Below are 26,919 nucleotides of genomic sequence, written 5' to 3'. Positions count from 1 at the left end.
AAAGGAAGTGACATATGGTGTGTTATGAATTGAAAAGCATGATGTTTTTCTTTGTCCGAGACGGCCAAAGTTTAAGTGTGGGGGAGGGAACTCTTCTCCATAAGTTGATTTGAAATTATTTGAGTCTTCAACAGATGGAATTTAAGTGGAAAACAGTGAAAAGAAATTTTTTTTGGCAAATCAAGAGTGTATCAAAAGTGGAGGAAGAGTATCAAGATTCTTTGTTTGCCATCAAATTGAAGGGGATGTTAGCTTGATATGTTGAATTGTTAAAAACAAATGGTATTCATCTCTTTTTACATCAAAATTGTCAACTCATCAAGTATATTCCTCCAATACTCTCATTCTCTCATTTTCTTCATTAAATACTTTTCTTTTGCCTATTTCATCCACTTTCATTGTTCTTTTTGCTTCCATTTCAATTCTTCATGATTAAATCCTTTTGATTCATGTATGCTATGTTTATAGTGGTGGAGAATTAGAAAATGAGCAAGCTTATGGTAGTGAAATGTTGTGAGTTGTATTGAGTGAGCTCCACATATACACATGTTTGAGTGTGAGAGTTAGATTAGGTAAATTCCTTGTGAGATGCAACTTGCTTAATTTTTCAATTGGATTGAAACTACCGTACCTACTGATTATTTTTTGAATGGTATGCATGATTGTTTGTGATCTTTAGATGGTTTTAGTTAAATTCTTTTTACTATCTTTTAGATATTGCTAGGGAATTTTCTATGGAGATGATTTTGAGTTTTCTTTACTTGCACGGGACGTTCAAGACTAAGTGTGGGGGATTTGATAACCATGATTTTACTGCATTATTTTGATTCATATATGCATGGTTTGATGTTGATTTCATAGGTTAAAATCATGGTTACATCACATTTTGTGCATTGTGTGTATTTTTTGACTTAATTGTAAATTACTTTATTTTTATATTATTTGATGCTAATATTTGATTATTATTTTGTAGGCATCAAAGGATCTTGAATTTGGATCTATTTGGACCGAAATTGGGCTCAAATCGGAGTTCAAACAAGAAGATCAAGCTTTGGAGCATTATGGGCCGTTCATCAAGAATAGGATAGATCTGGACCATCCATTGAAGATCTGGCCGATCCAACCTAATGGGGATCAGATCTAAGCCATTGATAAAGATCCAGAAGTTTTGATCCAGATCTGAGTTCATCCAGCCATTGATCCAGCCGGATTAATATGGGCCGTTCATTGAAGATCGGCAGATCTGGGCCATCCAGTGATGATCTGATCGATCCGACCTAAGGGAGGGTAGATCCAGACTCTAGATCAAGATCAGTACCTTCGGATAGGATTTTGGGCAAGCTTTTACCGTTGATTTAGCTCCAAATTGCTCTTGGCCGTCCGTTCAGATCCAGATCTGATTTAAATAGAAGCTACAGTAGCTACAGTGCCTTCGTCGAATCCTCCACACACAACAGCTTCGTCCTCGCGGCATTTCTCTGGATTCCGGCCCCATTCCTTCTCCGATCATCCTCCCGAGCTTCTACCTTGGTGGAAGACTTCTTAGCAGCTCATCCCGATCATCTGGAGCACCGGCGAGTGATCTCTCCGGCGGAAAATCTGCTCACGGCGACTTCTCTATTTTCGCTAGATTTGGAGGTGGTCTTCCAAATCTGCGCCCCGATTCCCATCAGTGACGCTTGGAGGTGGTCCGCCGGCGTTATTGAGCTTCATTCGACGCTCATCCGCAGTCCACATTTTCACTTCAGATCCAGAGAGCTCCGGTAGCAAATTTCCAGCATTTTCGGCATTTTCTTGGGTTCGGGTTGTTTCCAGCGTGTCGGGGGTGGTCCGTTGGCACTTGTGAGCATTCCTCGAACTGATTTGCAGCTTAGAATCTCCACTGAGGTCCGAAATTGGGTGGTTTCGATTTTGGTACTCTTGTGTGACGACAAGAGTATGAAGTTTGTGAGTTGATTGTGAGAGGATTGGTTTTTATTTCATTCTAGTTCTTTTTCTTACTGTTCAACAGATTTTTATAGATTTATTTAGTGGTTGTTATGTTTTAGCAAGTAGTTTAGCATTTCTTTACTTAATTGAAGCTTAGTTTAAGACTTCTTTGAAGCTTGGTTACTTGTTTAGTGTTTAAATTCTAAGTTAGGGTTTCATTTCTGTTTAGATCAGATTTAATTGTGTCTTGCTATTTTATCTTTAGTTTAAGTGTGTGTCGATGGTTTAATCACAACGTAGAGTGACAATACGTTGAGGTTTGATTATTGGCACATAGTTAGGTTTTACTCTTGCTTTAGATTAATCTCTTTATTGCTGTGTTTTTCCTCTGTTAGATTAAGATTCAAAGCTTAAATTCCCCCAATTCCATCTTTATATCGAAAACCCCAAAAATAGGAATAAAAGATAATCCTAAATTACATTCTACCGTTGGTTCCTCGGATCGATCGTGGGCTCGTTACTACAACATTATTGTTTAATTAAGGGGTTCAGTGAAATATATATTTGTTAATTTGATCGGTAAAAAGAGGTTAGAATTTGATTTATCCGATTCTCCTGACTACATCTCTTCTTCTCAGGGAAATTCCAACAAATCAAATATTCACAAAGCTGAGGAATACAGTTTCCATGGGAGGCCGCCGGACATCATGCGTGATTCGGCAAAGCTTAAGAGGTTGCCTCCAACAAGCAATGAGAAGTATATTTGTCCTGCACGTGCGAAATTGAAGGAGCAAACTGGAGCATTAACTCTTGGAGGAGAGTCGTGCCTCCATGGGTTTAGTCCACATTAACTGATACCGGGTCGAGCTAAATGTTGGGATCGATGATCACGGCTAGAGAGGGGGGGTGTGAATAGCCACCCCAAATCGTTCGTTTCTTTCTACAAATCAAGGTTAGCGCAGCGGAAATAAACAATAGAAACGACAACGGAGAATAGCAAACCTCAAACTCGTCGATGTAACGAGGTTCGGAGATGAAACTCCTACTCCTCGGCGTGTCCGTAAGGTGGACGAAGCCTATCAATTCGTCGGTGGATGAGTCCCCGGAAAATCGGCTAGTGTAACACTCCTTCTGGGTGGAGAAACCTCGCTACAATGTTTTGCAAAACCAATACAGGAGTAGAAAGCAGCAAGAAGCAAAATACAATACAAATGTATGAAACACCTTCGCTTACTTGCCTTCTCTTCGACTGGATGAAGCAGTAGCTTCTCGGATCCAACCACAACAGCAACAGCAACTGATCAGTTGGTCCCAGCCGAGTGGAAGCTCGCTGAAGAACTTGCAGCAGCAAGAAGAAACAGAGAGGAAGAATAAAAAGGAAGTAGTGGCCCTTGATCTCCTTTTATAACCTCTGATATCCTGAGCCAACCTGCGAACCTGCAAGAAAAAAAGGCCAGAACACAGAAGCCCGAAATAACCTAGCCGTTGAGTCACAACAGCTAGGGCCAGACCGATCAGGCATCACCCTGATCGGTCTGGGGCTGATCTGATCGGTCGTGGGGAACGATCAGGCTCTATGCTGATCGGTCCCCAGACCGATCAGAACGCTTCACAGAGAGTTACCCAACTCTCTGTGCGTTCCTTGATCGGTCCTGGGGACCGATCAGAGCTTCCTCTGATCGGTCCTGGGACCGATCAACATGTATGTCCCTTCCTTTTCTCCCGAACTTCTTGCCTTCTGATCATTGTTTCCTGATCGGTCTGCAGACCGATCAGATAACACTCAGTAGGCTACTGTTTGGTTACTGATCGGTCACCAGACCGATCCAGATACCCAGTGTAACACTGGATCAATTCACTGATCGATCCAGAGCTTGGTTTTTGCCCAAACCAAGTCCCAAACCTTCCAAACCAACATCCGGTCAACCTTGACCTGTTGGTACATCATGCTTAGCATCCGGTCACTCCCTTGACCTGCTAAGACTCCCCACCAAGTGTCCGGTCAATCCCTTTGACCCACTTGGACTTTTCTCTTCGTGTCAAGTATCCGGTCACTCCCTTGACCTACTTGACCTTCTCAACACCAGATGTCCGATCACCCTTGATCCATCTGGATTTTCCCTTGACCGGCTTCACTCACCAGGACTTTCACCTAGCTTCACTCACTAGGGTTTTCACCTGGCTTCACTCACCAGAGTTTTCACCTGGCTTCACTCACCAGGACTTTCCATCTGCTTGCTTCACTCACCAGGACTTTCCCACTGCCTGGCTTCACTCACCAGGACTTTCACCTAGCTTCACTCACTAGGGTTTTCACAACTGCCTGGCTTCACTCACCAGGACTTTCCCACTGTCTGGCTTCACTCACCAGGACTTATCCGTCTGCCTGGCTTCACTCACCAGGACTTTCCACATCCGGTCCAGAGAACGAGCTACCGAGCCCTCTCTGACCACAGTTCGGAGAACGAGCTACCGAGCCCTCTCCGACTTCCATCCGGTCCAGAGAACGAGCTCCCGAGCCCTCTCTGACCACAGTCCGGAGAACGAGCTACCGAGCCCTCTCCGACTTCCACTTGCCAAGTTCCCATACTTGGACTTCTCCGTGCCAAGTCTCCATACTTGGACTTTTCCCGTGCCAAGCTCCCTGCTTGGACTTTTCACCATGCCAAGCTCCCTGCTTGGACTTTTCCCGTGCCAAGCTCCCTGCTTGGACTTTTCCGAGTCAGGTCAACTCACCTCGGGTCAACCAGGTCAATCTTGACCACGGGTTGCACCTACAATTTCCCAAGCTTGTATCCTTGTAAAACATCAAGATACAACTTTTCTGTTCACGTCAAACATTGTCAAACATAACTCGTCAAACATCAAAACACAACTCGAGTCAAGTCAACTCGAGTCTGGTCAACCAGGTCAACCTTGACCTAAGGTTGCACCAACACTAAAGACCTAAAACAAGCGCTTTTTAGGAGACAACCCAAGGGCTTTGTTTTAATTTGTTATCCAATTGTCCTTCTATATTTTTTTTTAGTTAGTTCAATCGAGTATTTTTATTGCTAGGTCTTTGTTTTCAGGGTGTGCATTAGCTTCCACGAGCTGGCCATGATCATTTCATGGATGTGGGGGCGTCTGAGGGGTTAAAAAGGAGAAAGCTGAGTCACTACACGCGCAAGGGAATCAGTCGTGTGATTCTACAACGTCGTGCGAAGCCACCCGAGGAGAAGAATGCACGGGTCTTGTCAATTGACATAGCTGTGCGTTCTTAGCCGAGAGGAAGAAAGGAGGGGTCGTGCCAACTGTCAAGCCCTTGTGAAGCCACCCGAGGAGAAGAATGAACGGGCCATGTCGATTGACACGGCGTGCGATCTCGGCCGAGAGGAGAAAAGAAGGGGTCGTGCCAACCGACACGACTGTTCGACGGCCTAGTCACCAGACTGTGTCTTTAGCACACGGCTGTGCCTTACCCGTGTACGCCGACAACTACCTTAAAAAGCTCTAATTCCCATCTCTTCCTCTCTCAAAAAACTTTCTCCCCCCACTACGCCTCATCAACCTTCATTACCTTTATCTAAGACTCATCTTTACCTAGATCTAGATCTAGATCTAAGTTTTCTTCGAACCCCAAATCTGAAAAGAGAGGAACAATTCCAATATTCTTCTTCTTTCTCCTTCTCCATCTTCAAGATTCACCTCCTCTATCCCCAAGATCCACCTCCACCCAATTCACCTTGCATATCATGTCTCAAATCCTAAAGAGACTCCGATGAGGAAGCGACGGATCTAGTGAAGGAGATGCGCCGGGAGGAGATAAAGGCAAAGGACAAGCTTCTTCTTCCAAGGGCAAAGGCAAAAGGGTGGCACGCAACGAAGGTAACGACAATGAATTTAATATTATTTTTAGAAATCAAGAACATAAAGCTAGATATGATATGCTTGTTGTTAGAAAAATCGTGTGCACTAGATATATGGATCCAACTACCATGGATAGATTAGGAATTAGGGATGAAATAGATTGGATGATTAGCTCCTCAGAATGGAATGACATTATGTACACATGTTTACTAACTTACCCTCGCCTAGTCCTTGAGTTTTTAAGTTCAATTTATGTTAAATTTTCTTCTGAGGATGACTACATATGAGTCATAACTTTTAGGTTGATGAACAAAGAAATTCGGTGGACATTTAGTGATTTTAATACCTATTTTGGTTTACCTACTGGTTGGTGGTGCCCGTGGATTTGATAGTAATATTAACTGGAATGAATTTTGGACCTCAATCACTGGATCAAACAACTCTTATGAACCCTCTAGAGCAAAGACATCCCGCATACAAAACCCCACTTTTAGGTACCTTCACCGTGTGATGAGCAAAACAATCTTTGGTCGAGGTGAGAGTGATGGGGTTGTTAGGAAAGTGGAGCTTTATTCACTTTGGGCGATGCTAAATAAAGTCGACTTTGATTCTGGGTTTCATTTCTTACAAAATTTGTTGAGAGCAGGTAAAGCATCTTCGGGGATGATAGTGTTTGGTGGTTTAATCACCCAAATATCAATAAATCTGGGTTGTGAGCTTGATAGACTGGAGGTCATTCATAGAAATGATAAGATCGACATCGATTCTTGCCTTGCAATGAAGATGATCTGTCGGGATGAGAATGTGTTTGCTTTTCCTAGGAATGATGGTTTCCCATTACCCCTTCCTTGTCCTGAGCGCATTTTAGTTCGCAACCCCGCGAACTGGGTGATCATTGATTCAGAAACATGAGTTTGTTCCCTGTTACGATTCCACAAGTGCACGAATTCATCGTCAGTACTATATAAGATTATCAAATCACAAGGACTGTTGATTAAGTTCTAGAGATGTCACAAAGTAAGTTATCTAGACGGTCGAAAGTTGGCTTTGGCGCTTGCAAACTAATGAGAGTGATTGAAGAGAGAAAGAGAAGGATGAGAGAAGTGATCTTGGAGGGATTTGAGCTTTGGGAAATGGATTCTAGGATTTTGGTTTCGTTGGTGGAACCTGATGCATCATGTTCTATCTTTTACTCATTGTCAATCAACATAACTTTACCGGAAGTTAAAGCAACTATCCTTAAGTATTAATCAGAGAAGACTCCTGTGAAATCCTATTATGGTTAACCCCTGTCACTAGGGAACCTCGGTAGATCACAAGAATACAAATTTAATTAGTATCATTAGGGATAGAGATAGGGGTTTGGTTTGGTCTCTTACTTCCTTGTGGAGAAGTTGTTGGGATCTAGCACGCTAAAGACGCAGAAACGCAGCGAAAAAATTACTAGATCCTCTTATCCAGTAGATTCATGCGAAGGGAAGAAATATTTTCTATTCATAATCTATACTAAGCTACATGATAGGATTATATATTTATTGCGTGCCCTTCATAATCCCGACAGCAACCTCTTCTTGTTTAGATGCAGATCTCAGTGCGTTCAAGCGTGCGCGCCTCTACGGTATCCACACGAACAAGCCTTGTCTTTGATTGTCTCACAAACAAAGCAAGATGTAGAGGGAAAACACACAAGGTTGTGCTAGCAACCTATATGTGTGTCTCGACCAAGAAAAGGGAAGGAAGAAGAAGAAGATCAAGGGGACTTTTTACCTTCTCAAGCAAAGAAAAACATATGAAAAATATCATCCAAATGATATTTATAACCATCTCATGGTATACCAAGAGTCTCCACCCTTACATCTTCTAATCACCCTTTCATCTTCTAATCTAATGGCTTAAAATTAACCATTCAATCCAATGGTTCAATTTTGACCATTCAACTTCCTTTGTGAACTCAAGTTCACCCAATGAGTCTAACCCATTGATTCCCATACAATTGAACTCAATCCAACAATTGGATCCCTTTGAGTCTAACTCAATGAGTAAAATTCGGATTACACTTAATCCATAGATTCATCACATGAACCTATCTCCATATCAACTTATTTTTTGTGTGTGACCCTTTAGGCTCTCGTAACGTTGGCAATGCACCCAAATCAATCTTTGCAATACATAAACAATGAGTGTCATCTAGCAAGGCATCATTGATACCCAAGTGACGAGAAAGTTGAGATCCGACCTAACCTATCCATGACTATCATCATGTATGACTTGGTCCCTCGATCCTTGATATCTAGATTGATTAATGAGGCATAGATTGTGTCATCCTCTTATCAATCTTTGTGCTTCTTGATCTCCAAGTAGACACACTTATCAAATAAGCTCAATATCTCATATTGACTCATTTACGCATGGTCATATTTTCTTGTGGCCTACTAATCAAGGGGCCCACAGATATCGCTTCTGTCATATGGAAGGGATAGATCCCATCTACATCACTCACATCCCTCCGCATAATTCATTGTATACCCAATGATCGACTTTATAGTCCACTCTGTTACGAGTGACATTTGACGATACCAAAGTATACAACTCCTTATGTAGGGAACCATAATGACTTCAGGTCTAAGGACTATTCATACCAATAGTCACATGAGAATGTTTATGACACTCATACGACGATCCATGAAATATTCTCATTGCGGGTCATTCAGTATATATTCTCTAATATATACCTATGTGTCAACTTGATATCTCATATCCATAACTTGTGAGATCAAGTCATCCATTGACCTACATGCTAGTCTCAACGCATTAATATTGTCCTTGTATATTAATGCTCGATTAGGAACAGTTAAGAGTAGTGTTCTCTACAATATCTCACTATCAATTCAACCAATTATATATTGTAGATAAAAATCTACTACCCAAGAACATTATTATACTTATTAAATTGACACTGAACTGAAATAAATATCATAACCAAAACCTTTACCTTTTATTAATAGTGATATATTATACAAAATGTGCCCTTTACAATCATCTCATAATTGGTACTAGGGTTAATACTAACAGAAACTTGATGACGACCACCATAACTGAGGGGACACCTGTAAAAGATCATATCCTCAAGATGATGGCTCATTTGACGGACTGCCCTGGCAGAAATGAGAACAATAAAGGTGTATCTTATTCATTAGTTGTCAAAACATGTTTAGTGGTATTATCTACCGGTACCTGGTGTGTAGATACGGGAGCTACTGATCATGTCTGTAATTCATTGTAGGGGTTCCAAGAAACTCGACGACTACATGAAGAGGAGATTACCGTCTACATGGACAATGCTACAAAATTGGCGACTATTACAGTGGGAGATGTTTATTTATCTTTTGATAGAAATAAAACATTGATTTTGAGAAATTATCTTTACGTACCGTGTTTTAGAAAGAATTTGATTTCAGTTTCTAAACTATATATGGATGGATATTCTGTTTCTTTTTATGACAAAGTAGTTGTCAAGAAAAATAGGGTAGTTATCTATTTTGGTACATTGGTTGGCAATTTGTATACTCTAAATCTAATAACTCCCACGATACAATAAATGGAAATTAATAACACATCTTCTAATTCTAATAAGAGAAAATAACCTTCGGAGATAAACCAAACATATATTTGGCATCTAAGGCTTGGTCATATTAACTTGAGTAGGATTTAAAGGTTAATAGCCGATGGACTTTTGGGTTCATTAGTGGTGGAAAATTTTCCAACCTGCGAATCTTGTTTGGAAGGAAAAATGATCAAGAGACCTTTTAAGGCCAAGGGCTATAGAGGCAAAGATGTGTTGGAATTGATTCATTCTGATTTGTGTGGACCTATGACTATCCAGGCAAGAGGTGATTCTGAATATTTTGTCTCTTTTATAGATGACTATTTGAGATACGGGTACATTTACTTGATGCACCGCAAGTCTGAGTGCTTTGATAAGTTCAAAGAATACAATGCTGATGTGGAGAAATGTCATGGTAAAGGTATCAAGACACTACGATCTGATCATGGTGGCGAGTACCTCTTAGGAGAGTTTAGGAGTTACTTATCAGAGGCCAGGATTCAATCCCAACTGTCTGCACCTGGTACACCCCAATAGAATGGTGTGGCAGAACGAAGGAATATGACTCTTATGGAAATGGTTAGATCAATGATGAGTTATTCAGAATTACAAAATTCATTTTGGGATATGCTCTGGAAATGGCAGTGTACATTTTGAACTTGGTATCTTCTAAGTCAATAACCTCTACTCCCACAGAATTGTGGAATGGGCGTAAGCCTAATCTGAAATATATTCGGATTTGGGGTAGTCCAACACATGTGCTGAAGGGAGACACTGATAAGTTAGAATCACGTACAGAAGTTCACTTGTTTGTGGGTTATCCTAAAGGAACGAAAGGTGGTTTATTTTATAGTCCTAAAGATCATAAGGTCATTGTTAGCACTAATGCCCGATTTTTAGAAGAGGACTATGTAATGAACCACAAGCCCATGAGTAAAATTATTTTTGAGGAAATAAGAGAAGACACGTCTATTTTAGTACCAATGGTACAAGATGAGATACCACAAGAAACTGCAACATGTGTCACAAGAGATGCACAATTACAAGTAGTGCCTCATCGTAGTGGGAGGGTTATTAGTCAACCTGATAGATTCATGTTTTTGGGAGAATCTTCGGACTTGATCCCTGGTGAACATGAACCTGATCCCTGGACATATGATGAAGCACTCCAAGATAAAGATGCAGCATCTTGGTAATGAAGTGATTTTTTTTTTCAGATGTCAAGAATTATATTTGGGATGAACCTCTCCTTTATAAGAAATACAATGATGTGATTTATCGAAGATGTGTGCCCGAAGAAGAAGTTAGAGATATCTTGTTTCATTGTCATTCTTCATCTTATGGAGGACATTTGGGTAGTTCTAAGATAATTGCAAAAATTCTTCAAGCGGGGTTTTACTGGCCAACTTTGTTCAAAGACACTAAAAAATTTGTACAGTCTTGTGATCAATGTCAGAGAACTGGAAACATTACCAAGAGGAATGAAACGCCACTGAATTACATACTTGAAGTCGAATTATTTGATGTATGGGGAATAGATTTCATGGGGTCATTCCCTCTTTCATATGGGAATAGGTTTATTCTTGTGGCAATGGATTATGTATCCAAATGGGTAGAAGCTATAGCTTCACCTACAAGTGATGCGAAAATAGTTATCAAATTGTTTAGAAGTATAATTTTTCCAAGATTTGGTATGCCTAAAGCAGTCATTAGTGATGGTGGACCGCATTTTATAGAAAGACAGTTTGAAAAGTTACTCAAGAAGTATGGAGTGAGCCACAAAGTAGCAACACCATATCATCCACAAACTAATAGGCAAGCTGGAATCTCTAACCGTGAAATTAAAGCCATATTAGAGAAAACAATATCTACCTCACGAAAGGATTGGTCATTAAAGCTAGATGATGCTTTATGGGCATATCATACCGCCTACAAGTCTCCTATTGGAATGACTCTATTTTGGCTAGTTTATGGAAAGTCTTTCCATCTTTTAGTAGAACTAGAACATAAGACTTATTGGGCAATTACAAATCTAAATATGAACCTCAAAGAGATGGGAGAGAAAAGGAAAATCCAGTTAAATGAGCTTGATGAATTAAGATGGGATTCCTATGAGCATGCTAGATCTTATAAGGAGAGGACAAAGAAATGACATGATCAGCACATTCTCCACAAAAATTTCAATGAAGGAGATTTAGTATTATTGTTTAATTCAAGACTAAAGCTTTTTCTAGGGAAGCTTAAATCAAGGTGGACGGGTCCATTCGAAGTTAAAAAGGTTTATCCTTTCGGAGCTGTAGATATTTGGAATAAGGAGCTTGGGATGATTAAGGTAAATGACCAACGATTGAAGGAATATGTGCATGGTATGGATTTAGAGGAGAAACAAAGGTTGTATTTTTCTAAACCTCGCCCTCCAGATTGATTTGGTTAGTTTTATTTTTCTCTTAGTTGATTCATTTAAAATTTGCTTTTACTTTTATTTTTAGGTTGAAATTTCACTTTCGTGAGCTGGCCATGACTCCTTCATGGGCATGGAAGTATTGGGAAAGCAAGGAAGGAGTGAAACTATCATTTAGAGCAAAACAGAGCTTGGCAGTGTGCCATACACGGCCAGGTACATCCTGCAGAAAGGAAGGATGCTAGGGTCGTGTCTATATGACACGACCGTGTAAGGAATTCTGAGGAGAAGAGGAGCCAGGCCGTGTCTCAGACACGACCGTGTGGTGATTCCAGAGGAGCAAAGGATCTTGATCGTGTCCCTGACACGGCCGTGTGAGCTGAACCGAGAAGAAGAAGGCTGTGGCCGTGTCTCAGACACGACCCTGTAGACTGACCCGACAAGGGGAAGGATGTGGCCGTGTCTCACACACGTCCGTGCGAATAAGTAGTGATAATACACGCCTAGTCCATGCCCTTAAAAGGGGTTAGGGCACGGGGGTGTGGGCAACACACGGCCGTGTCCGCCGCACACCCCTTCTTCTTCCTCTTCCTTCCTCATTTCCTTTTCTCTAGGGTTTTAAACTACCTCTTCTAATCTATTCCTCTCATTTTTCCTTTAAAGACTCAATCTTTTCTACCATGGCAAATATGATGAAGGAGATTTCATCTACAAGAAAAGGGAAGGAAAAGATGATTGCAACGAAAGAAAGAAACTCATGCTTTAATGGTATCTCTAACAACTTTGATATCATTTTTTCCAATGATGAACAACAACTTAGATATTTTTCTTTATGTAAACGCCCTCTTTTGAGTACTAAATTTGTGGATGATACAACTTTGGAAACATTGGGGTTTAAGGATGATATAGATTGGTTATTTTGGATGAATTGGTTGGAGTGAGTTAATGAATATGAAATATCCTACTTACCCTAGAATTATTTTTGAATTTTTAAGCTCTATAACAATCGATAATGTTCAAGGTGGGGGAAACTAAAATTTTGATTATTTAATGAAGATTATGAATGGATGTTAAGTGATTTTAATATTAGTTATGAATTACCAAGGGATGGTGTGTGTATGATTTTACGTAAATTTGTGAATTCATATTTTTGGCAACAAATTTCTGAACAATTACCTTTTAACCCTCACAATTCTAGAGCTCCTCATATTATTAATCCCATTTTTAGATATATTTATTTAGTTATGAAAAATACTATATTTGGGAGTGAGGATAAAGAGGGGTTAGTAAGACTTGTGGACTTGTATTGTTTGTGGGCAATGGTTGAAAATGTTGAAATTAATTTTGGTTATTTCTTTCTTAAGTATTTGGTAAAATTGGGAAAATCTGATTCTACTACACCCATTTTTTTAGGAGGATTGTTAACTCAAAAAGCTTTGGTGTCAGGGTGTGATTTGAGTGAATTAGAAATGATTGATAATTCTTGTAGATTAGACTTGAATTCATGTTTAACAACAAAGATGATACGGCGTGAAGAACATGGATATAGTCTTCTTATTAAGAACAATTTCCCTTTAAGATTGCCCAATCATGATCTCACTACTATTCATAATAAGAATGGCTGTTAAAATTAGCAAGTCAACAATCTAAATTGTTGTCAAATTGTGTTTCAAGAAATGTTTCTTCGACTAGTCGTGATGTTCATGGTTTTAATTTCAAAGAACTTCATTCTGTTTTGGACAATGTTCATAATGATTTGGATTCGACTAGCAATTTTATTGCAAGTAAAGAACACATGGAAGAGGAACAATTTAAAAAATTGTAAGAATGTTTTAAAAGTGAAAGAGAATTGTGTGAAAAGATTTCTAGAATTATGAATTCTTATAAGGTTTAAATGGAATTTCATGAAGATTTTAGAGGCTTTATGAAATTTTTACAGGATGATATAGATAAACTGTTTGAATATCATAAGTTTTTTTAGAGATGAAGTAATGTGGTTTATTAAGGCCTTTCCTTTTCCCCTTCCTGAATTTGACTGATTTACCACCTCCTCCACCATATTGATTTCATCGGGACGATGAAAAGTTTAAGTCTAGGGGGGGGGGGGGGGGTTTGCAAACATGAAATATTTTTGCATTTTTCTGTTTTGGTCTGCAGTTTATTTTGTTTTGCATTTGTTCTTGTTTTGCTTGGATTGTTTTTATAGTCATTTGATTGTCTTTTGAAAAATCTTGTGGCATACAGTTTGAGAACATCAAACTTCACTTATATGATTTCTTGTCTTTCTAGTAAAAATGTTAGCACATTTATTATCTTGATTCATGATGTTGTAAGTGATGCTAGTAGTATGCTTAGTGTACTTCTTTTCCCTATCTTGGGTAGCATGAAATAAGATAAGTATCATATGGAGATAAGTTTGAGATTTGTCTTGACCTTAAGGATCTTACCTTCACTATACTTGAGCTTGGATAGTTGATATCATTGAAATAGTCATGATTCATCTTGTGTGTTTAGTACTTGGTTTCCATGGTGAATTCTCAAACTTTATTTTGGTTACTGGATGATGCTCAAATCATGTAAGCTCATTTGAAAAAATCAAAATATTCCAACATTTGTGCTAAAAGTACACTTGTGAATAAGCTTTGCACAATGCAAATACTTATGAAAAAAAACAAACAAAAATGAATAAGGGATATAAAAAATAGTTGTCGTGAGTAGAATCCAATAAGTCACCCCTTTGAGACCGAGTTAGGTTACTGGGGAAATGCTACTTAGCTTCTCTTGAGATTGAGCACGCCTTTGAGACCTTGGGTTGATTGAGAAAGATGAACCAAGTGTGTGGCAGGTAAGTGCCTATCACCGGTTACATGTCTATCACCGAAAACATTAGGAACTCATTTGGATGACAACTTGACTAAGACATAGATTGAAACTTGAAAAGTTTGGGTCACTTTTTGCACTGTGCACAAGAGACTTATGCTTGAGCCATACTTAACTTGTTTCCATGATCATGCTTGTTAATGAAACTTTTTGATAGAGTTACGAAAGTACATTAGGGATTATGAATGCATTGTAGAGTATATGAATTAAGATTGCGACATTTTTGCTTGAGGACAAGCAAAAGTTTAAGTCTGGGGGTGTGATGTGCGTAGATTGTATACACTTGTTTAGTATGTTTTGACGCACATTCACATATTTTGTGCATGCTTTATCTATGCATTTTCGTACTTCCAGCTTTGCTTTTAGCATATTTACTCTTTTTGTTCGGAGATCTACTTTTGTGCATTTTCTGTGCGTAGGAGTCGATTTTGGAGAAGAATTGATGTTCGAGGTGAATTATACAATTAAACGAATGAGGAAGGCACCATCCTTATGTGCCACACAACCCTGTCATGGGGAGTTGCCCAGGCCTTGTGGTGATCTTCACCTTTGTAGCACTGGCAGAATGAGGGAGTGTCCAAGCCGTGTGAGTCTCACATGGCCGTGCAAGCCTTCCTGAGGCAAAGCAGTGCATGGCCGTGTGTGTCACACGGCCATCCAACATCACCAGAAGCCAAGAATGCCCTGGCCGTGTCCCAGACACGCCGTGCAGGAGTTCCAGAGCCAGAGGCAGAGCAGGCCGTGTAGATCTACACGACCGTGCAAGGGGGCAGTGGCAGAGCATACCACGACCGTGTGAGCTTCACACGGCCGTGTCACCTGGGCAGTGAAGGAAATGGTCCAGACCGTGTGAGCTTCACACGACCATGTCTCAGGGCCGTGTGGCGCCCAAACCCAAGCTCTATATAAGGGTTTATTCCTCATTTGAAAGGGGGGAATCTCCATTTTGGGAGAAATCAAGATTTAGGGCATTCCTCCACCTTCTTGAAGGGATTTTCTAGCGATCTAAGGGTAGATCTTCAACGAATCGACTCCGGGGAACGAGGATTGGATCTGAAGACGGTTTTTCATCGTAGATAAGCTTTTCTTCCTTTATCTTCTTGGATTTAGGATCAAGATGCTTGTATTCTTTTTGTCTTTGGATTTCTTTTCTTGTTCTATGGATTAGATCTTTATGTTCTAAGATGGAGCACTACAAGAAAAACCCTCATAGACATCAGTGGAACAACAACAATTTTAAGCAAAAACCGATGTCTTTGAGTATTTTACACCGGTTTTTCCAAAAACTGGTGTCTATGAGCGCAGATTTTCGCTCATAGACATCGGTTTTTTTAGCCGATGTCTATGAGCACCTTTTTTCTCATTAATAGACACCGATTTTAACCGCGGTTTTTAAAATCGGTGCCTATGAACCAAAATTCTGGCGGACTTTCTTAGCGCCCTTTCTTTTGGGTTTCTCCTCGCCCACCATAAATCGAAACCCTAATCCTCCGACATCCTCCTTTTAGGAGTTACCATTTGAAAGACGAGTAATGGATCTCTCGACGGCGATGTGGACGGCGGCCGTCGTCGGCGCTGTCGCGGTCTACTGGTTCGTGTGGATGAAGCAACCAGCCAATTTATCTCCCCAATTTTGAACAATTCGACATGGCGAAATCAGCACTCCTCTTCCTTTGATCCCATCTCTCGCTCCCTCTTCCCCCTTCTTTTGTTCCTTTTCATTCCGTCGATCTGTTGGCCAGATGAAGAAAGGCCGAGTTCTGGTGGAGCCGGCGGCGGCAGTAGCGGAGACGCGGTTCCGCGACGTGCGCAAGCGGCCGTGGGGGCGGTTCGCGGCCGAGATCAGGGACCCCTGGAAGAAGGTCAGGGTGTGGCTCAGAACCTTCGACTCGGCCAAGGCTGCCGCCCTGGCCTACGACTCCGCCGCTCGCGCGTTCCGTGGTTCCAAGGCCAAGACCAACTTTCCCTTGCCGCCGCCGCTGCTGCGTCTCCCACCCCTACTCCTGCATTTCGCTGCCCTCCCTCCGCCCGGTTTCCCTTCTGCGACGACCACCATGACCCCCCGTCGTCCTCTCTGCAACGGCCGACGTCGAGCAGCCACAGCAGCACCGTGGAGTACTTCGGCAGGCCACGTCTTCCTGCGCCTGCATTAGCAACGCTGAGCCGCCGATGTGTGTCGCAGCTAGAGAAGAAGGCCAAACCACTTCCCCAAAGAATTCCAGACAACGACGAAAACTGCCACAGTGACTGCGGGTCATCGGCCTCCGTCGTTGACGACGAGCGTGACATCGCTTCCACATACCGGCATACACTTCCGTTTGATCTTAACCTTCTCCCTTCCCCCGATGACGACATCCAATCCACGATTCTCTGCTTTTGACATCCTGATCACACGAATCCGTTTGTTTCCTTATCTCTTTAGCACTATCGATCGTTGCGCTTTCTTACATGCTCGCCATTTTATATATTTATGCCAGTGATTTCATTTGATCAAAATGCATATTAGCGGTATCTAATTAAATTGTTCTATCTGATCTTCTTTGATTTATGTTGAACTAGAAAACTTTGACTGTTGAGTTGGATCTACCATATATAAATAATATAGTAGTGAAATCTCTCTTAAGAACTGAATTCCACCCACGAAGAAGAAATGACTGAAGAACAATCAAGTTTATAGTTATTCCTTCAATCTTCTTTTAGATTATTTAATCTGAAGAGTTAGCTACATGAAGGTAGAGGAAAAAACTAGGACAGTATGATGAGGTGCACCGAGAATATTCGTACTTTTTTTGGCAATTTTTGCCAAGGACTGCTGCCTGAGGATTCACTTGGCTTTCTATATTTTAGTTTAGTTGTTCAGGACCTTAGGTGAGTGTGATTATTAGTTCAGCCTCTTGATGAATCTTGCTTAGTTGCTTTTATTGTTCCTCAAATACTTGTCTGATGCCCATATTTTTTAAGTTAGAATCGCTTCTTCCAATTGTATGGTTTGAATAATTTGTTTCTATATCTTCTCTTGTGTGTATTGATCCTTCACCAAGTTTGTGGTATTACACAACCTTGTTAATTTTTTTTTGCTATGATGGCTTGCAGTTTTTTACTTTGATTATTGAATTAGGATATAAGGCAGTGTGAGTTTTTCAGCCCTGCAGTAAAGTAGAATGAATGTGATTTATTCAGTAGGTTGCTTGCCTAATTACTACTTGCCTATAGGAAAACTAAATCAGCGATTAAAGGTGATTAATCATCTCTAGTTTAAGCCATTTTGTTCTTCAAAGAAAGTATCTTTCTTCTAGTGCTCTGTCAAGCAAATGAAACATTTAATAAGAGTGTTGATGCAGGCATTGACAATGAGAAGGTAGTCAAGCTTTATGAAGTTCCACTCGTCAAATTCTTGGAGCAGAAATAGCTTTGTCATTTGGGTGGTAAGTTCCTTAAATCCAAAATTTTGTATGAACTTTTAATACACTAGGAAAAGCATACAAGAATCTCTAGCAACATAAGACTCCTTATCAAAGGTAACACCTAACTCCAGTTTATGGATGATAGTTGTAAATGCTCTTTGCCTAAATGATCTTATAGAGCCTAGGAATGTATCTTACTTGTTTCTTTTATTAATATTGTCACATCACATTATGCAGACTTATTTCTTTCGTCAGTTTGGAAAGTTGGTCGTACGGGCTGACTACCTTACCCTTCGTCAGGGTTTTATCTTGGTATGCTTGAAGTTTTAGAGACATTTTTATATTTGATATCTTGTTCATTAGTGATGTTGGCTTCATGAGTATAAAAGCCAGAGGTTAGACTCATGGAGTGTGATAATGCATGAGTATAGGATAAAACCTTTATTTGTTAGTTGTCTTTGGGCTTGCCATAGATTGCCATCTTAAATTAATACAAATGCATGCCTGCTTTACTTTGGGAGTGCTTCCAGATAAAATCTTGTCTTTCTAACTCGCTTAATTTATTCTTCATGGGGGAAAAAAAAAGGAAGAAGGAATCACTTTTGGTTAGGTTGTAATTGGGCTCTGAAGCCAATCACTTACATCTTATGGTTACAGTTTCTCCTTTGAAGATAAAAACATTGCATTATAATCTTTATTTCTAAGAAATTTTTTAGTAGTACTTTAAACAAGTCTTCAGTATTTATAGTATGACTAGCATCATTTATTCTTCTAGCGGCTACCAGTGTAGCCACTTCATATGATTTGCTAACTTAATATCTAAAGTGCTACTCAAATCTTTATTGAGTACAACTTGACAAACTAAGCACCATCAATGTCTATGCTTCATTATGTTCTAGCTTGATGGAGAGAAGTAGAATAAATAGTTATAGACTTCAATATTCATCCCAAATTACCTATTTGTTATTTTATGTATGGGATTTGTATCTGATGTAATTTTACTCTTGGTATTAATAATATAATTCCTTATTCTTAGCTGAGTTTCAATTGTTAGAGATGAGTAGCTTTTGTTGTTTGGTGCAGATGTTCAATACAGTTTATGTAAATACTAACTTGATGCGGTTGTTTCTTTCTTGTTGGTTAGCATACCAAGTTTGTTAGCACCTAGCCCATGCCCTGTGCTTTTACTAGTCTTGCTTTTGCAGATCAAATTACTGGGTCTCTTGGTACAGTCAACTCTTAATGGTTCAACATCTAATCTTGCGGACTCCTCAGGCCGACCCTATACCACATTGTTTTCTGGCCAGTCTGCGGCAGTGCCTGGGTTCCAACCTTCTGGTTAGACATTCCTACATAAACTTTATTAACATATTCATGTGAAATTTTGCTTGTATGTGGAATTTTGATTACGGTTTGTAAAAAAATAGGTGGTCTTCAAGGATTGCATAATATTCATGGAAGCTTCAACCTGCCAAATGTGCCTGGTTCGCTTGCATCCAGAGAGGCCGCAATGGGTGTTGTACCATCAGGTGGTGTTCAGCAACCAGGAGGAAGCATTCCTAGTGGACGGTTCTCATCAAACAATCTTTTAGTTGCATTATCTTAGGTCTGGCATGAGTTTATTTCCACATTACTTCACTGCATCATATGGTCCTTTGAATGTGTTTTATAGTATTGATTCTGGATTTTTTTTCATGTAGATGCCTCATGGCTCTGGTGTCACAAATAGAGGGGAAATCATGCTTTTAGTAGTAGTAATATTAATGAAGTCACTGGGTCAATAACTGGTATTTCCTCAAGTTCAGCTTCTGGGAATCGTAGTTCTGTTCTTGGTTTGGGAGTTTCTCCGGTATTGGGTAATGTAGGGCCAAGACTTACAAGCTCTGTAGGCAACATTGTTGGCAGTGGTAACATGGGAAGAAGCATCAGTTCTGGAGGATTATCTCTGCCTGGAGGATATTCAGGATACCAAGATGGCATCAGAGGTAGTACAATAAATAGTATATCTCTTCATCAGAGGTAGCTTTGTTCTTCTATGCTTCCTTCACTGGATTTGTTGTGTAGTCATATTTCTTTGTTCAACCATTATCATGCCTAGTAAGTTGTTGTATGATGCTGTCGGTTCTTATCAATCTGTACACTTGAATTAGAAGGAGCAAATTATCTATGTTATATTCTAAGCAGCATATACTAAGTGTCATATATGAAAGTTTTAGATTCTATGTTATATTCGTTATCTTCCACAGCAGCCTTTAAAAACTCAGTATTCTATTTTATTTGATACATGTACACATTTGTTTTAGTTATTTGACATATGGTGGATTTATGTGTTTTTACAGTTTACAAATCTCAAGTACTCCAGAGTTGAAATTGATGAAGTGCGGTTCGAGTGGGCTGAATGCATGCTAGATTACATTTGAAGTGCGGTTCTACCTTAATGTGTTAAAAGAATGTTCTACCTTAATTTTGATATCTATTAGCTAGCTTTTGATGTAAAAAGAATGTTTGGGTATTTTATGGATATTGTTGTAAGAAGATTATTTATATAATTTGTGGATATTTGTAAATATTTGTGTATTTTATGGATATTATTGAATGAAGAATATTTGTATAATTTGTGAATATTTGTGTATTTTTTTTTGTTATTGTCGATTTTTCATTGTTTCGGAAATCAAATTGTGCTGTTAAAAAATATACATATTACATCGGTTTTCCACCGCTGTAAAACTGGTGTTATTAACTAATATTACATCGGTCATTTACCGCTGCCAAAACTAGTGTTATTAACATACAATATTACATCGGTTTTACACCGTTGATGAAACAGTGTCGTTAAGTGATACTACACCGATTAATAACCGATTCGAAGACCGGTGTCGTTAAGTGATACTACACCGGTTTTAACCCGATGTCTAAAATGGCAGACTTTTAACATCGGCTTCATAGACATCGGTCGAAAATGAAATAGACAGCGGTGGAAAACCGATGTCTATGAAGGTTTTTGTTGTAGTGGAGGGAGTATTTGTAATGTGAATTTGATGTAAACTCTTGTAGATTTACCAATTTCCTATTTCTATGATTTTAGCCTGTTTGTATCTATTTGATCTTGTGTGGATTGTTGTGATTGGGCTTAATTACCATACTTGATTGAATGTTTAGGTATCTTTTGGATCTTATAGAGGTGATTCCTCACTCGATTATCCGAGGGACATTTGTGACAGACAAGCCCGTGTAAGGATGTTTGAGGGATGATCTTGAGGGTGAAACAAGGGTATTCAAGGGGGTAGGATAGATTGGATGCATTAATCTTTCATATCTTGATGAGGTTGAGAAGAAATGAATTTCTATGTTGATTTTCTGAGGGACGCACGTGACAGGCAAGCCCGTGTAAGGACAACATAGGAATTATTCCTAATTGATCGCATTTAGGTATAGAATTCAGTCCTAGTCCGTTTGTCTATTGCAAGAGAAAACCGGCAACCTTCTACAAATGATGAACAATTGAGGGATATGATTTAGTAGATCAGCTACATTGAATGACATTACAAAGAAACCAAAACTCCTAGAACAACCCTTTTATTATAGCCTTCATTCTTGTTTCTATTCTTTTATCTCTATTCTTTACTTTTCATAGTTGCATTAGTTTTGATAAATCAATTGATTAGTTGTTTAGCTAATTCACGTTGAGATATCTTTAGTGCTTATACCAGTCCCTGTGGATACGATATCTTTCTTTATTACTGACGACGTATCCGTACACTTGCGGATCGTTAACAAGTTTTTTGGTGGCGTTGTAGAGGACTGCACTATAACATTAGAGATTATCAATTAAGTTAGACTAAACATAACTTTTCTTTTCATTAGCATAATTGTAACTAATCTTTAGAATTCTGTTTTCATCTTGTCTGCTTTACTACTTCTTAATAATTCTTTTTTATCTTTGTAATTGCATTTGTATCTCCTATTTTTTTTTCTTTTGCAAGTTAAACATGGTATTTAGATCATTAGGAGATTATGGAGCTCCAAAGTCTGCAAAGGAATTAGGGACAATTGTTTACCCTGAGATTCAAGCAAGAAATTTTATGATTAAACCATCCTTTATCTCAATGATTCAACAAGCTCAGTTTGGGGGCCTGGAAATTGAGAACCCTTATTCACATCTCATGGAATTCTATAGATATTGTTATACTCAGAAATATGAGGAAGTTCTATATGATGTTATATAACTATTGGTTTTTCCCTTTAGTCTAAAAGATGCTGTAAAGAGATTGTTTAGTTCTCTGCAATCTCAAAGTATCAAAACATGGGATGAGTTAGAGAAGAGGTTCCTGGACAAATATTTTCCTCCATAGAAGACTATTTACTTGAGAAGTTGAATCCTAAATTTTAAGCAACTTGTTGGGGAAGAATTGCATCAAGCCTGGGAAAGATATTCATCTCTTTTGCAGTTATGTCCACATCATGATATTGAGAGATGGTTAACAATGCATTTATTCTATGTTGGGCTCTCTTTCTCAAACAAAAATCAATTAGATATAGCATCTGGAGGATCATTTATGAAGAAAAGCTTAGAGGAAGCCTATGAAATAATTGTTGGTTAATCCTAGGAAAATGTACTGGTTCCACTGTACAAAAATTTTTTTGTACAAGTGTCGAACCTTTCGTTAAATAACCTATTGTGTTCTTTAGAAGTTAAATTAGGAATCGCAGACGGAACTTAACATCATTGATTCCAAATTTAACTTATCTGTTCTTAATGGTTTAGATTTGAATCGTAAGCGGAACTTAACACTATTGATTCAAATCTACCTAAGTTATTAATTCCATAAATATTAATTTCCAAAATTGGCTTCCAGGACTGCATGGCGAGGCACATGACCTTCTTGGATATGGGAGCAACCACCACCGCTTAGGCAAAGTCTTTTAACGAAAGCTAATATTTATTTCCTTAAATAACTCTAGGTTAACCAAAAGGAACAATCGAATCACAAATTCGAAAAAGAAGAAAACACAAACTCGAAAAATAAATTCGATAAACTAGATCTAATTGCCTCTTGTATTTAGAATTCTTACAAAGAAAATAACTAGTATGATGCGGAAGAAAATTACTAGTTATACCTTCTCTTTGTAAGCTAATGACCTCGAGATCTTCTGCAGTATTCCTCGCCTCGCCTTGGACATCGTGTGGGCGACGATCCTCCAAGATGAACACCACCCAAAAGAGACCTTCCTCTTCCTCTAGAATTCAGCCACCACCACCACCAAGGAGAAGAGAGCAAAGGGAAAGGGAGAAGGGAGAGGGCCGACCACCAAAAGATCTCCAAGCAAGAGAATAAGAGTTGTTATCTCATCAAGCCCCCTCACCCCTTCTTTTATATTACTTGCCCAAGGCAAATAAGGAAAAACTTTTTACAAAAATAAAATCATCCAAGAGTTTTTCCTTTTCCCTTTTTATTTTTCCTTTTCTTTCCTCTTGATTGAATCAATCACCAATCAATGGTTGTGATCAATCCTATTTGATTTAGGATTGTGTTTTGGCCGGCCCCTTGCTTAGGCACCAAGCAAGGTGGCCGACCACCATAATTAGGAAAGAAATAATAATTTTTTTTATAAAATTTTACAAGAGAAAAAACTCTTATAAAATTTTACAAGCTCTCTCTCCTAGAGTTAAAAAAGGAAAGTTTTAAAAATTAAAACCATGTTTTAAAATTTAAAACTTCTCTTACAAAATTTTCTTTTTTAACATGATGATATAAAATTTAATTTTAAAACTTATCTTCCTTTTTTTCTTAAACCATGAGGATGGTTAAAAAGAAAAGTTTTAAAACTTTTAAAACTGTCTATTAAAACATGTGGCCTAATTCAAATAAGGAAAGTTTTAAAAATTAAAATCTCTCTTTTAAAACTTATAGTTTTCTACAAAGAGAAGATTTTAAGAAATTCAAAACAACCCTCCTATTTGAATTAATCTTGGCCGGCCCCTACAAGCTTGGTCACCAAGCAATAGGGCAGGCCCCTACAAGAGGATGTGGCCGGCCATTGCATGGTCACCAAGCAATGGTCCGACCCCCTTCTTGGACACCAAGAAGAGCCTTACATTTGGATGGACTTGAGGCTTTAATGAGGCTACGACAGGGACCTAGATGAGAAATTGGGTTTGGCCTTCCGGTGAGCTTGAGTATCCCGTGCTTGCCCCGAACTCACAACTCAAGTTCATCGATAATAACTCATTCCACTTGAGAGTTATTACCGCACTACCGCACCAATCCTAAATTACATTATGGGCTCCTTCTTATCATGAGTGTGTTAGTCTCCCTGTGTTTAAGATTACGAATGCCCACTAATTAAGAAAGTTACTGACAACTCACTTAATTAATATCTAGCTCCAAGAGTAGTACCACTCAACTTCATTGTCATGTCGGACTAAGTCCACCTGTAGGGTTTAACATGTCAATCCTTATGAGCTCCTCTTGGGGACATTCTCAACCTAGATAACTAGGACACAGATTCCTTCTATAATCAACAATACACACTATAAGTAATATCATTTCCCAACTTATCGGGCATATTGATTTATCGAGCTAAACCTCACCCTTTGATAAGTCAAATAAATAAATATTAAATATATGTGCTTGTTATTATATTAGGATTAAGAGCACACACTTCCATAATAACTAAGGTCTAGTTCTTTTACTAAGTCAGTACAAAAAGAACTTACCTAAATGGTCCTACTCAATACGCTTAGAATGTATCAATGTAATTTATTAGTCAAGATACACTAATACTTAATTACACTATGACTATTCTGATGATTTGTTCCTTTCCATCTTAATCATGAGCAACTGTTTATAATTTATAGAGAACTGACAACATGATATTCTGAGTGTGACACCACTCTCCATGTTATCTACTATATAAATTAATTGAACAATTACATTTAACAAATAAATGCAGATATTGACCAATGTGATTCTTTTATTTCTAAAATAAATGTTTACAAAATCTAGGCTTTTAGTATACACTCCAACAATCTCCCACTTATACTAAAAGACTTAAGCTGTCATATCTGTTGCCATACATCTGATTCCCATCCCCTCCACATGCCGATCAAATGCTTTCGCCGGAAGAGCCTTAGTGAAAGGATCTGCCAGGTTATCCGTTGATGCAATCTTGGCGACGACAACTTCTCCTCGCTTGACAATGTCTCGTATCAGGTGGTACTTGCGCTCTATATGTTTACTTGCCTTATGAGCTCGTGGTTCCTTTGAGTTTGCAACTGCACCACTATTATCACAATAAATTGTGATGATCTTGGGCAAACCAGGAATCACATCTAAATCCATTAGAAAGTTCCTGAGCCATATAACTTCTTTGGCTGCCTCAGAGGCTGCCACATACTCAGCTTCCATGGTTGAGTCCGAGATGCATTTATGCTTAACACTCCTCCATGCAATGGCTCCACCTCCTTGAGTAAACACATAGCCTGATGTAGACTTACTGTTGTCCCTATCTGATTGGACGTCCGAATCCATGTAACCCACAGGGAGCAAATCGTCTGCTTAGTAAACTAGCATATAATCTCTAGTCTTTCTCAGGTACTTTAATATATGTTTTACCTCAATCTAATGTCCTTGTCTAGGGTTACTCTAATATCTACTGACCATGCCCACGACAAAATAGATATAAGGTCTCGTACATAGCATTGCATACATAAGGCTTCCTGCAGCTGAAGCATAAGGGACTGCCTTCATTTCCTCCATCTCCTTTGATGTCTTCGGAGACATCTCTTTAGATAAGGCTACTCCATTCCTAAAAGGTAAGAAACCTTTCTTGGAGTTCTGCATGCTAAAACGAGCAAGGACTGTATTTATATATGAAGCTTGGGATAGGCACAACATTTTTTCTTGCGATCCCTTATAACTTTGATCCCAAGATGTGTGCACATTCTCCTAAGTCCTTCATATCAAATTGTTTGGACAACCATACCCTTACATCCGATAATACCTTGACATTGTTGCCAATTAACAAAATATCATCTACGTATAGTACAAGAAATACCACCACGTTTCTGTTACACTTCTTGTATACACAAGACTCATCCGGACACTGAATAAATCCATATGACTGGATTACCTCGTTAAAACGGATGTTCCAAGATCTTGAAGCTTGCTTCAGTCTGTAAATGGACTGATTAAGCTTGCACACTAGATGTGTAACGCCCCGCCCCTCCTGCTAAGGCGACGGGGGTTACCTTATCACACATACATACTTAACACAGCGGAAGTCTTACTTAGAGAATTTAAAAACCTTTTCTTACTTAAAAATCACAATAGACATAAAAGATCCACATAGCATACCTATCATAAATTTTGGGCCTTAATACCCAAACACATACTTAAGGTCATGGAGTCATAAAGTAAAAACATCAACAAGGCAAATTTCTTATTAAACAAAAGCAGGTCATTTCTCTTAGCCAGTCCACTACCGCACACATCCTTCTAGCCCCTCCTGCTGCTCCCCTAGTACATCCATTCCTTGCCTTTATCTGTGGTACAAGAAAGTAAGCTGTGAGCACTCATGGCTCAGTAAGTTCCTTTCCTACTCACAAAAACCGACAAGCATATTAAAATCACAAGTCATATGCATAAAGACAATTGTATCATGTCAAGAGTATATCATGGCATATCTTAACATAACATAAAGTATCATGTCATAACATAACATGATCATCAAACATATCCGGTCATAGCATAACATTATCATAACTAGCATGGCATAATCATAAAGTATAAGCATGGTAAATCCCTAAACATATATCATGCAACATATGCAACATGTCTTTTGAAAACTTA

The 26,919-nt window shown here is 39.0% G+C and overlaps 1 pseudogene; it reads left to right on the top strand.

Moving 5' to 3' along the window:
* The first annotated feature begins 16,268 nt into the window (after positions 1-16,268).
* Positions 16,269-17,043, top strand: LOC122048291 (annotated as a pseudogene).
* Positions 17,044-26,919: the final 9,876 nt, after the last annotated feature.

This window comes from Zingiber officinale, chromosome 2B (assembly GCF_018446385.1).
Source record: "Zingiber officinale cultivar Zhangliang chromosome 2B, Zo_v1.1, whole genome shotgun sequence".
Classification (NCBI taxonomy): Eukaryota; Viridiplantae; Streptophyta; class Magnoliopsida; order Zingiberales; family Zingiberaceae; genus Zingiber; species Zingiber officinale.
This window is presented reverse-complemented; position numbering and strand designations above follow the sequence as displayed.